The sequence below is a fragment of the Crocuta crocuta genome, unplaced genomic scaffold (genome assembly GCF_008692635.1).
Source record: "Crocuta crocuta isolate KB4526 unplaced genomic scaffold, BGI_CrCroc_1.0 scaffold751, whole genome shotgun sequence".
Classification (NCBI taxonomy): Eukaryota; Metazoa; Chordata; class Mammalia; order Carnivora; family Hyaenidae; genus Crocuta; species Crocuta crocuta.
In genome coordinates this window covers 1,302,914-1,316,853 of record NW_027530353.1, presented here as the reverse complement: position 1 = coordinate 1,316,853, position 13,940 = coordinate 1,302,914, and the positions used below count along the sequence as shown (strand labels likewise).

At 43.4% G+C, this 13,940-nt stretch overlaps 1 protein-coding gene across 1 annotated transcript in view; it reads left to right on the top strand.

Moving 5' to 3' along the window:
- The window catches only part of VOPP1 (VOPP1 WW domain binding protein), a 104,169-nt gene that overhangs the window by 43,914 nt on the left and 46,315 nt on the right, over window positions 1–13,940 (top strand). The window lies entirely within an intron of this gene.

The window sequence follows — 13,940 nt, the reverse complement described above, 5'->3', positions numbered from 1 at the left end:
GGTACAGTCAGCTTTCATGGCTCTTGGCTCCGAGCACAATATGCTTCTACGTGGGCCCTGGGCACCAGCCGGTGTTACTCTAATTACAGCAGTGTTGCATTGCACCCTTGTTTTATGGGTTTTTAAAATATCTGCTGAGTTAGCCTCGGACTATGCTGAACTACCTGCCTACGTGGTCAGATTAACTCTGGAGATTATCAGTTATTATTTTTATTGTATTTTGCAGTTCCATAGGTTTTGAGAGGAATGCCCTCCAAAGCAGTCTTTTCCCCAAACTCTGTTATTTTTGGTATTGAATTTTGTAAAACAAGAAAATTTTCAGTAACATATATAATCATGTTATAGCAGAAACCCTAGATATTTTAGCGTATAGGGAGATTGGAGAGGAAATAATAATACTAACCAAGAGTGTTATTTCTTAATTGGCCAATATGTACATGTTTATTACCTGCCATTCTTGGGGGAGTTTTTGATCTTAAAGAGACAAATACAGGAGGAGGCAGGTTGCCTACCTGTGACTGGGGACACGTGGACAAGCAGGAGCCCTCAGTGCCCTGCAGGGACCCTGGCAGAGTGCCTGTGCAGTGGCGAAAATGACAAAGGCCGCTTGGAAAAATAAAGCAGCAGCATAAGGGCTTTAATTACAGAGCTGTCAGCTTGAAGGAAAATGGTTATGAGAGAGCGTGGAGGTAAAATATTTAGGTTCTTAGAACAGTGGATATTCCTTGGGAAGCCTAGTTCCTTGATGCAAGAAATGGGGCATGTCTTCCTGTGCGTTCTTCCCTGAAAACAAATCTTTCTCACGTCATTCTGTGGATCAGCTGATGAACCATTTCTTGGTTTTTTAGAGGTTGAGAGTTGGAGGTCATTGCTGTTCTTGCCTTTACTTGTTTGTCTGTTCCTTTATTCATTTCCTTATTCACTCTGTATTTGGAAAGTGTTTTTGTATTGACAGAGAAGACAGAGACAAGCCTTGTTCTTGCCTTTAGTATGGTTGGTCTGCTGGTTTGGATTCCTCTCACCTGTCTTTAACCACGGTGAAGGGGAAGTTTCTAAAATTAGAAAGTAAAGCCACTCAATTGTTAGAGTACTGAAGCGCAATATAAAAAAATAGTAATAGTAACATTGAGAATTTACTATAGCCTAGACATTGTCCTCTGCCCTTTACATAAATTAATGTCATTTTATCCCACAGCTACTTGAAAACTCCAGCCATACACACTAGTCTTGCCTCTGAACTCTCTGTTGCCACTGCCTTCGTGTGAATCCATACCTGCATTAATGGTCTTCTGAACCATTGCATATACTTTCTCTTTTATCCAGCATCATTGAGATGAAATTGACATATAACAGTGTATAAACTTAAGGCGTACAACGTCGTGATTTGATATACTTACGTATTATAAATGATTCCCACCGTAGCTTTAGTAAACACCTCCATTATATCCCACAATTGCTATTTCTTTTTTGTGGTGGGAACACTTAAATTGACTCTCTTAGCAACTTGCAAGTATATAATATAGTATTGTTAACTGTAGTCACCGTGCTGTACATGACATCCCCAGAATTTATTCATGTTATAACTGGAAATTTTTACTCTTTGACCCATATCTCCTCATTTCCCCAATCCCCAGACTCTGGCAACCACCATTCTACTCTCTTTCTATGAATGTGCCTTTTTTTGATTCCACAAGTAAGTGAGATCATATACTGTTTGTCTTTCTCTGACTTATTTCACTTCCCATAGTGCCCTCAAGGTACATCCATGCTGTTGCAAATGGCAGAATTTCCCTCTTTCTTGGGGTTGAGCAGTATTTCATTTTATGTCGATACTGCATCTTTATGTATTCATCTGTTGATGGACATTTAGGTTGCTTCTATATCTTAGCTGTTATGACTTTTGCTGCAGTGAACATGGGAGTGCAGATATCTCTTCGAGATCCTCTTTTCATTTCCTTTGCATATTTAACCAGAAGTGGGATTACTGGATCATGTGTTGTGATTTTATTTTTAATTTTCTGAGGATTCTCCATACTGTTTCCCATAATGACCGTCCCGATTTCCAATCCCAGCAATGCACAGGGTTCTATATCCTCACTGATACTGGTTATCTCTTATCTTGATGATAGCCATTTTAACAGGTGTGAGGGGATACCTGTGTGTGGATTTGATTTGCATTTCCTTGATGATGAGTAATGTTGAGCACCTTTTCATGTACTTGTTGGCTTCTTTGGGAAATCTATTCACTTCTTCTGCCCATTTTCATTTATTTTATTTATTTAAAACATTTTTAATGTTTATTTTTGAGAGTGAGAGAGACACAGTGTGAACAGGGGAGGGGCAGAGAGAGAGAGGAGGACACAGAATCCAAAGCAGGCTCCAGGCTCCAAGCTGTCTGCACAGAGCCCGATGGGGGCTTATGACAGGAACCACGAGGTCATGACCTGAGTGGAAGTAGGACGCTTAACCGACTGAGCCAGCCAGGCACTCCTACCCATTTTTAATTGGATTATTATTATTATTATTGTTGTTTTCCCTTATTGAGTTGTACACGTTCCTTGTATATTGTGGATATTAATCCCTCATCTGACATTTACACATATTTTCTCCCATCTCATAGGATGATTTTATTTTGTTGATTGTTTCTTTTTCTGTGTAGTAGCTTTTTAGTTTCATGCAATATAGAGCCCTTTTACTGATGTTTGCTTTGGTTGTTTGTGCTTCTGGTGCCACATCCAGAAAATTATTGTCAAGACCAATGTCAAGGAGATTCTTCCCTATATTTTCCTCTACAGTTTTTAGCATATCAGGTGTTATAAGCGTTTGACCCATTCCAAGTTAATTTTTGTAGGTGGTGTGAGACAGAGCTCCAGTTATATTGTCTTTCATGCATTTTTCCAGTTTTCCCAGCACCAATTGTTGAAGAGACCGTTCTTTCCCCATTCAGTGTTGGTTTCCTGGTCAACTATTCAGTGACGCTATATGGGAGGGCTTACGTCTGGGATCTCTGTTCTGTTCTGCTGGCCAATGTGTGTACTTTCATGCTCAAACTGAAAACCATACTGTTTTCAGTACTCTCTGGTATAGTTTGAAATCAAGAAGTGTGATACATCTAGCTTTGTTCTTTCTCAGGACAGCTTTGGCTATTCCCAGTCTCTTGTTCCATGCAAATTTTAGGATTGTTTTTTTCTATTTCTGGGGAAAATGCCCCTGGAAATTTGATAGGGATTGCACTGAATACGTAGATAGATTTCTAATGAATCTTCTTTCATTCTCTTCTCTCCTCAAGTTCTCACTTCTTTCTGAATTACTGAGATTGTCTTGTCACTTCCCTGCTTAAAAACATCAGGAACAAAGTCCAGATTCTTAGCCACCTTTTAACAGTAGCTTCCCAAGGTACTTACCTGGTTTTATCTTCTTTATTAAGGGTCCCATAAGGGCAGGCACCAGGACTTTTGAATATTTGAACTCCCGTGCCCACGATAGTGCCTGGCACACAGCGGACACCCCCAAATGTTGAGTGGGTGCGTTTCCTTCCATTCCTCACTGGAGGACCTACACTGGCAGGCTCTTCACTGGCTGGAAAGCCTTCCTTCAGAATTCCGTCCTTCTTCCCCATTTTGGTCCTTATATAAAATCTTTGATAGTCTTCACACAGTCTTGTGTGCCCTGTGAGTGCTCCCAGGACGGGCCATAACACGTACGTTTATTTAACGCCACTGCTTGACACGGTGCGTGGCACTGGATGTTAGCGTTCGTCTTTGCACAGTTCATTTCCTCCTGGTTGATCCTCCCTGTTTTTATTTCCCATGTTCTGGCACCTTGTCCTTAGTCAGAGACTTTAAGTGCTCCAGGGTCCAGAAGATCAGAGTGCAAATATTTGCTCTATAACCCTCTTTTAAACTGAGGTGAAATTCACATAACAAAATTAACCATTTTGAAGTGAACACTTCAGCAGTGTATAGTATATTCGCAGCATTGTGAAGTTGCTGCCTTTATCCGGATCCACACATTACAGTCACTGCACTATTATTTGCTAGCCCTTTGACCTTCCCAGTTAGCTTCTTCTTGACATGTGGGCATGAGTGTTGCCCTGGCTGTAAAGCTTGGGGCCTGTGTATGGTCAGCACTGAAATCGTATACAAATATATACACGCCCAGGGCCAGCTCGCATCCCCTCTGTGTATGTACACAGGGTTGGTTCTTCTACAAACTGAGCTTGCCACTTTACTGCACCAGCAAGGTATTTGACACGTGTGAGATCTTCTCCCTACTTTCTGTCAAGTTGGGGTAAGGACGCATTTTTATCCAAGAGGAATGAGGAGAAGTGGCTTGGATGTATTCTACTCCATCCAATCTTATGCTGCTTAAGGATGGATTTGCTACCGGCCAGATGCTACGCACAGAAAGATCACAACGCCAACTAGAAGCACTCGGGCCTGTGGAAGACCTGGGGAGCACAGTGTTCCCCAAAGCCAACTCCATCGTGCTATCCATGGTGTTGGCACAGACGGTGGTGCAGGTCAAGGTGACTTACGTCCAGCTTGAGCTCGCCTTCACAGGGAGCCTGCATGTCAAGATCTAACATCCAGGCTGTGCTGCGTGGTCTCTCCTCTGGATACCCAGCCCTGCCTCGTTTAGTGTGCGAGGTACACGTGGCTCGAGGGGCTGGGATGGCTGTGCCTCTTTCTTTCAGTCCACAGACACTTGTGGAGCGTCTGCTGGCCTGTCTGCAGCTGGGATACGGTGGTGGCGGGCCAGGAAGGAGCTGGGGCCCAGGGAGCCGCAGCGTAATCGCTTGTGACTGAGCGGTTCTTCTTGAAGCACCTTTAACATTAAGTCTACAACCCGTAAGTTGTAACAGATCTCATTTAAAAAATACATTCCTGGTATCGCCTACGTTTCATTTCTTCTGGGTAAAGTGCTTTATATGAAATTCTTCCGAGTACACAATTCCTTGTAGATATGGACACTCAAGATGGCATCCTCTTATTCTGTGACTGGATTCTTCCCCCTGCAGAAAATACATTCCAAACAACACCTCTATTTTGTGCTTATAATTTGTCACGGACTGCATGAGGGAGGGGACATCTAGTTTGTGAACTTGTTTTAGAGCTGTCACTCTTGTATTGGAAATCTGATTTCGTTTGTCTCACCGGAAATCCTATATGGCATCCCTACGTTCCCTGCCTCCGTGCGTGTTCCTGAATTTTATTCCAGCATTACCGCTGATTTTTTAAGATAATTAGGTGTCCACTGTAGCTACCTAGACTCACATCTTTCTCTTTCTACCTCTCCTGTCAGTCAGTTTCTTAATTTTTTTCACTTGTGTTTTTCTTAACCCCCGTTGAGCTGGAAGTCTGCGTACATATACGTACAAACAAAACATTCTCCTTGTTTTTGAAGAAAAAGTCCCTTTGAAATCCAAACAGAAAGCCACACATTTCAAGCTTCCTATGGTTTTTTTCTTTCCCCCTGCCCTCCACTCTGCCACCTTTCTTTCTTGTCTACAGGCTGCCCTTTCCAAAGCCTTCCATTAAAATTTCCCTTTTTTTCCTACTTTGGTTGAGGCCTTCCTTGTAGCCCCTCCTAGCAACAGTATGATTTAAAAATAGCCAGGTGGTCACGTGGGCTCACCAAATCTACTTCCTTTGCTTTCAGTCTCCACTTGAATTGTTCTTCTGTCAGGGGCTTGCTCAGTCAACCCCCTTTGTCTACACAGCGTAGAACACATCAGCTGCAGGAGACACAAGACGGGAAGATAAAGGAAGGACCTTGCGATGGAGCACGTCCTGGGGCAGAGGCAGGTGCGGGGCGCACACATCCAAAGGTCCACTCCCTTCTCCCCTTTTTATTTAGACTCCAGAAAGCACTGCAGTCAGAGGTGGCATTTGTCCCTGAGGGGTGTAAATGCAGTGTCACATCCTGGCTCACTTTGATGCCCAGGGAGCGGCAGGAAGCACTGAGTTCCTTGTCAGGTGCCTCGGAGCCGCTGTCCTGTCTCAGGTAGTGCGCCCCGTACCTCTGAGTGTGCAGAAGGACAGGGATGCAACCCACGAGAGCTAGTTCTGTGCCCGCCTGTTCTCTCCGGGTGAGCAACCCGGCCGATCGCTTGGCCCTGGGCCGCCTTTCTCCCGTTAGAACGCAGATGTAGTAATGGTGACTGCCACATTTGGTTGCAGCGAAGCTTGATACTGCTGTGCATGTTCACGATGTGTGTGTCATCACTGATACGTCCAGTTGCATTATGGCTTAGGGAGCGTCAGGGGTCTGTGTCCATAGATGACCAGATGGGACCCCTGACTTCATATGCAAGGACTGCTGCCCTGAGAGACTGGAGGACCGGATGAGCCAGTCTCACTGTGGGGCATGCTCTTGGTGACTCTTGGAAGGGCCCTTCCCAGCCTGGCTCCCATATCCAGAGGCTGGCACAGTGTGCCCTTGGTGCTGGACTGGGTAGCACCATGGCCATAACCAACCCCTTCCTGGACAGTCGGGGAGGGGAGGAGCTCACAGATCAGGAGCAGTGTCTTTCATGTGTACGAGCTCTTTCTGCTGAGATCTGCAGCCTGAGGCTTGTCCCCGAGGCTTACTTGTCCACAGCCACCACCCATGGACGGATGTGCATCTTCAAGAGCGGAGGTGGGAGATGGCTTGGGAGGTGGAAATAAGTGCAACATGTTCTGTGGGCACGTAGATGGGCAGGTTTCCAAGGGTGGGGCCGGGGACACCCGGGCCTTCTCCAGAGTGGACGGTGGTGGATGAGGCTCGCCTGGAAGGCCGGCAGGACCTCACAGCCCCATGGTACAGTCACTGTACCATGGTCACCATGATCCACCCAGGTTTCCATGTCTCCTTCAGACCAGGACAGAGGAGAGTATGTGCAGCTGACACAGGGCCCTCCACAATGTCAGATTACAATACAAACACTAAAAACAACAATACTGACATGTACTGAGCACTTCCTACGTGCAGTGCCCTTTCGGAGCCTGTTCTATGTGTGCTCGCCTCCAGACAGCTTTCGGTAGTGGCCTCTCTTCCTTTACTCTCTGTTTCAGCTGAGGACTGCATATCCTTCTCTGGTCCTTTGGTACCATGTTCCATCATCAGACTTAACTGTTGCCAAAGTCAAACATTCATTGTCTCCTTCCTCCCTAGACTGGGAGTCTTGCCGATTTGCACATCTCTGTGCTAATGCAGGGCTGGCACAGAAGGTGTTCGGGACACCTTTAGTAACTGAAACAAATGGTGGCCTGCAGGGGGTCGGAGAAGGCAAGGGGGAGTCACTGTCAATCTTGGGTGATGGAAAATGCTTTAGGGACTGGAAGTCAGGACCTTCTGTAGTCCTACTCTGCCCGTTAGGTTGCAGTGTGATCGTGGGCAAATCTGACCTTTCTGGGCCCCAGTTTCCTATGCTCGGTAATCTCCAAGGTCTCATCCTGCTTATTCTGTGACACCCTGTGGCTGTCTGTGCAAAACAGTTGACAGCACAGAGAATAAAAGATGAATGACCGAGCAGGCTTATGTACTGTAGCAGAAACAGCGTACCAATGTGGGATGGATGTCAGCTCAATAAGGGTCCACCCTTCCTGCCAAATACGAAACAATCACCTAATATTTTTTTTTCAAAGCAATGAGTCATCTTTCTTCTGCAGGTCTTAGTGTTGACACAACAGTAGGAAAAGGAGGTGAATCACGCAGCCAGCCTGTGGGCTGGATCTAGGCATCTGTGACCACTCACTGTTTCAGATTCTGAGGTTCCTAAGACCTCTTCCTAGGAGGTGCTGAGCTGGAGCTTTGCGACAGTGATGTGCGAGAATGTTTTCATGTGATTTTAAACAGGCCAGAGGAAGCTGGTGCATATTTCCTGTTCTTTGTGAATGGAAATGAATCTAGTAATTCCTTCCAGAACACTGAGGGTAGTAGGTTGGAAGTGAGTTGGGTCTTCTTACTAGACAACAATGATTTTGAGGCAAGATCACCTAGGGATGCCCTGGAGAGCTGGCAGGTGGGAAAGGTTTGACCCAAAGATGGTCCTTGATTTATATGTATTTTCTTAGAATACTGAGAAAACCTTAAGACCACACCTCCCCAGTTTTACAAACAAAATAACTAGCAACAGGAGAGGTTAAGCCATTCACCTGGGCTTGTAGCTGCTTCAGGGGGCGTTTGCATTCTAGTCACATCTGTGGCCGCCACATTCCTTTTACTCACTTATTCTTTTTAAATTAAATTTATTTATTTATTGAGAGAGAGTGAGTGGGGGAGGGGCAGAGAGACAGAGGGAGAGAGAATCCTAAGCAGGCTCCACACCAGTTGGGCTCAGGAGCCTCAAGATGATGGCCTGAGCTGAAACCAAGAGCCGGATGCTTAACTGGCTGAGCCATCCAGGTGCCCCTTACTCACTTATTTCAGTTTTGGGTTCAGATCCAAGTACCACTGAAGGAGAGAATGTGGGGAAATTTCTCGGAAGTCAGCTCCACTGGCACTCAAGGCAGTCCACACCACGCCTGACTCAGGAGAGAATGAAAGGGATGTTAAGTGTTTTGGTCAAATACAAAAAACAGGACACATGAAAGAGAATTAATGAGTACATCATCAGGGTCGTGCATGAGTTCCTCTAACATGTATTGAGTACCTACTATTTCCAGACCATGACCGAGGGGGTGGGGGGCGAGTGGGAGGGGCATGGGACGTAAAGAGGAGGGGGCCAGGACCTGCTGTCCCGGAATTCACGGCCCGTGGCTTGTCCAGCTCAGCACGTGCCCAGCCCTGGGCAGCACTGGGTAGAGGCCATGCCTTCCAGTACTGCTCTTCCCTTGTGCCCAGGCCATTTTCAGGCCCTGTTCCCAAGTGTCCCACTGGAGTGTTGAAACTTCTTTTAAAGTTCTCACATTACCCTGATTTATTGTGTCTCTAGGTTCACTGCTCCGCTGTCAGTAATTGACAGTGTGAGTGGATGAAATGTTAGGTGCAGATGTCAGGTCAGTATCCTAGAAACATGATGTGGAGGGGCCAGAACCAGACCAGGCGGGGCCACCTTACCTGCCTGCTGGACGTGGCGGTGCCAAGATCAGTCCCAGGGGCACTGAGACACAAGGCCACCTGCGATCACTATCAGATCACTATCAGGCGAGTGCGAGTGCGCACCACCCGCCTTATCATGTTGTCACACCCTGAGCCTGAGGGAGACTTTCCTCTCTGTGAGGTCGGCTGGACTCCCTGTGCCCCGCTTGCCTCCCCGCAGCGCTGGGAACGTGAGGGGTGTGCAGAGTGGAAAGAAGTGTGGGGGGAGGGGCAGGGCGCCCCGTGCAGCCCTCTCCCTGCCCCTTGCTGTTCTGCCACGGCGAGGCAGCTGCGCACAGCCTCTGCTGAGCAGCCGTGGGAGGCGGAGGTGTCCGGTCTAGCCAGGGGACAGATACTCTAGAGAAGAGTTTTCCTTCATCCTCAGTTCTTATTTTTGGGCTCCGCAAGGAAGATTCTTGGTGGAAGTTGGCATTTTCTTGTCCTCAGAACAGGGAGAAAGATTTCCCTGATTATCCACCCTTCCGATCTCTAGACTTGCTGTGGTCTAACTGTTTGTGTCCCCCCAAATGCATATGTTGAATTCTAACCCCCCAAGGTGATGGTATTAGGAAGTAAGGCTTTTGGGAGGTGGAGCCCTCATGAATGCTTTTAGGAAAGAGGCTCTGAAGAGATCCCTTGTTCCTTCCACCATGTGAGGGAAGAGACAGCAAGGAGGCATCAGCTATGAACCAGAACGAGGGCCTTCACGAGAACATGATCGTGATCATTGATCTTGGACTTCCCAGTCTCCAGAACTGTGAGAATTAAATTTATATTGTTTATTAGCCTCCTAATTAGTGGTACGTTGTTATAGCAGCCCAAATGAACTAAGACAACCCTAAAATGTCATGTGTCTGTATGTACTGGGTAACTTGATTCTTGAGTTTACATATTGTTTACAGTCCTCTCAGTCAGTGTACAAAACAACCTCATTATTTTTTTTATAAGTAAAAGTATTCCTTGGGGAGGTACCATAACCCACACATTTCCCTTTAACCATTGTACATTCAGATAGCGTCCATTCTGTTTTGTTTTTACTACTCAAGGTCCAAAATCCATCTCTAATTTTCTAAAATATAACACAGTATTCACTCAACCACCTGAGCCACTGAGGAGCCCCTCATAAATAAATTTTTTATTGAGGTATACTTGACATGCAATGTTACATTAGTTGTAGGTATACAAGATAGTGATGTGACGACTCTAGATATTATGCTGTGCTCACCCCAAGTGTAGCTAGTATCTGTCATCATATAATACTATTATAGTACCATTGACTAGAGTCCCTGGACTGTGCCTCTCATCTCTGTGACGTATTCATTGTATAACTGGAATCCTGTATCTCCTACTCCCCTTCACCCATTTCTCCCATCCCATATCCCTCTTCCCTCTGGCAACCATCAGTTTGTTCTCTGGCTTTATGAGTCTGATTCAGCTGTTTGGTTTTTTGTTTATTTATTTGTTTTGTTTTTTAGATTCCACCTATGAGTGAAATCACATGGCATTTGTCTTCCTCTGACTTATTTCACTTGGCATAATATCCTCTAGGTCCTTCTAAATTGTCAGCAAGATCTCATCCTTTATTCTTACGTCTCAGTAATATTCCATCATATAGGGGAACCTGGGTGGCTCAGTCATGAAGCTTCCAGCTCTTGATTTTGGCTCAGGTCATGATCTCCTAGTTCAGGAGTTTGAGCCCTCTTGGGCTCTGCACCAGTTGTGTCAGGTAATACCTCATTGTGGTTTTGATTTGTATTTCCCGGATGATGAGTGATGTTGAGCATTTTTTTATGTGTCTGCTGGCCATTTGTAAGTCTTCTGTGGAAAAATGTCTGTTCATTTCCTCTGCCCATTTTATAGTTGGATTATTTGGTTTTTGTATGTTGTCTAAGTTCTTTATATATTTTGTATATATACAAACGACCCTGTGATCATATATATCCCATGACCCTGTGGTCATGACCTGAGCTGAAATCAAGAGTTGGACATTCAAATGACTGAGTGCCCCAGGCACCCCTCAATAGTTTACTTTTGCTTGTCTTTCCCTTGACTGGAAAGACCTACCTGGAAAAATGCTGCTAAGACCAGCATCGAAGACATTATTGCCCTTTTTTCTTATAGGAGTTTTATGGTTTCAGATCTCACATTTAGATCTTTAATTCATTTCGAGTTTATTTATCCGTATGGTGTAAGAAAATGTTGCAGTTTCATTATTTTGCAATGTAGCTGTCCAATTTTCCAGCACCATTAGTTGAAGACACTGTCGTTCCCCCGTGAATATTCTTGCCTCCCTGCTTGCAGATTAATTGACCATGTAAGCATGATTTTATTTCTGCATTCTAATTTTCTGTTCCATTGATCTCTGTATCTATTTTTGTGCCAGTGCTGTATTATTTTGATTATTAAAGGTTTGTAGTGTACCTGGAATTCTGGGATTGTGATATCCCAGCTTTTTCCCCCCTTAAGATTATTCTGGCTTTTTAAGAAAAAAAGTTTTTGTAATGCCTATTCATTTTTGAGAGACAGAGAGAGATAGAGCATGGGCGGGGGTGGGGCAAAGAGAGAGGGAGACACAGAATCTGAAGCAGGCTCCCAGCTCTGAACTGTCAGTACAGAACCTCATGCAGGGCTTGAACTCATCAACTGTGAGATCATGACCTGAGTCAGTGTCAGACACTTAACTGACTGAACCACCCAGGTGCTCCTCTTCTGACTGTTTTTGAGTCGTATTGTGTCTTTTGTAGTTACATACAAATTTTAAGATTATTTATTTGAGTTCTATAAAAAAAATTGGTATTTTGGTAGGAGTTGTGTTGAATATATAGATTGCTTTGTGTAGTATGGATATTTTAACACTATTCTTCCAATCCATGAATATTCTGTCTTTCCATTCTTTTGTGTCATCCTTAATTTCTTTCATCAGTGCTTTATAGTTTTCAGAGCATAGATCTTTCACTTTTTCTTGATTAAGTTTATTCCTAGATATTTTATTCTTTTTGGCGCAATTGTAAATGGAATATTTTTCTTAATTTCTCTTTCTGCTACTTCATTATTAACATATAGAAATAAAACATATCTGTGTATTAATTTTGTATCTTTCAACTTTACTGAATTTATTTATTCTAACAGGTTTTTTTTTTTTGGTGGACTCATTAAAGTTTTCTATGTATGTACATATAACTATCGCTGTTTGCTGAATAGTGAGTTTTACTTCTTCCTTACCAATTTGGATGCCTTTTATTTCTTTTTCCTATCTGATTGCTGTGGCTAGGACCTTTAGTACTATGGTGAATAAAAGTGGTGGGAGTGGACATCTTTGTTTTCTTCCTTATCTTCAAGGAAAAGCTTAGTTTTTCACTATGGAGTATGAGGTTAGCAGTGAGTTTTTCATATATGGCCTTTATTATGTTGAGATTATATATGCTTCGTTGAGAGTTTTTAATCCTTCACAGATTTTGAATTTTGTCAAATGCTTTTTTTTTTTTTTAATGTTTTATTTATTTCTAGGAGAGAGAGAGAGACAGCATGAGCAGGGGAGGGTCAGAGAGAGGGAGTCACAGACTCTGAAACAGGCTCCAGGCTCTGAGCTGGCAGTCAGCACAGAGCCCGACGCGGGGCTCGAACCCACAAACTGCGAGATCATGACCTAAGCGAAAGTCGGACGCTTAACCGACTAAGCCACCCAGGCACCCCTGTCAAATACTTTTTCTACATGTATTGAGATGATCGTATGATTTTTATCCTTCATTTCGTTAATGCGGCAGATCACATAGATTCACTTGTGAATGTTGAGTCATCCTTGCATCCCTGGAATAAATCCCACTTGATCGTGGTGAATAATCCTTTTAATGTATTTTTGAGTGTGGTTTGCTCCTGTTTTGTTGAGAATTTTTACATCTATGTTCATTAGGAATATTGGCCTATAGTTTTCTTATTTTGTAGTGCCCTTGTCTCGTTTTGGTGTCAGGATAATGCTGGTCTCATAGAATATATTTGGAAGCTTTCCTTCCTTGGCTTGATGAGAAAAATTATTAACTTTCCTTTAAATGTTTCATAAAATTTACCTGTGAATCTATCTGGCCCTGAACTTTTGTTTGTTGGGAGTTTTTTTATTACCGACTCAATTTCATTCCCAGTATTGGTCTATTCAGAGTTTATGTTTCTTAGTGATTTTGGTTTTGGAAGATTGTATGTTTCTAGGAATTTATCTATTTCTGCTAGGTTGTCCAGTATGTTGGCATGGCATTTTTCATAGTAGTCTTTTACAAACCGGTGCATTTCTGTGGTGTCAGTTGTTACTTCTCTTCATTTCTGATTTTATTTATTTGGGTCCTCTTTTCTTTTGTTTTTCTTGATGAATCTTGCTAAGGCTTTATCAGTTTTGTTTATGTTTTCAAAGAACCAGTTTTTGGTTTCGTTGATCTTTTCTGTTCTCCTACTTCTTTTATTTGCTCTGCTCTTTATTATTTCTTTCCAACTACTGACTTTGGGTTTTGTTCTTCTTTTTCTAGCATTTTTGGATGTAAGGTTAGATTATTTGAGAATTATTTATTTGAGATTTTCCTTGTTTCTTAAGGGGAGTCCTGTATCACTGTAAATTTCTCTCTTAGAAAGGCTTTCACCACATCTCAAACATTTTGGATCATTGTGTTTTCATTTTTATCTGTTTCCATGTATTTTTCATTTCCTTTTTTATTTCCTCAGTGACCCGTTGGTTGTTTAAGAGCATGTTGTTTATTCTCCACATGTTTGTGTTTTTTCCATTACTTTTTTAATAATAGATTTCTAATTCTTATCATTGTTGTCAGAGGAAATACACTATATGATTTCAGTATTCTTCAATTTATGGAGATTTGTTTTGTTGCCTAACATGT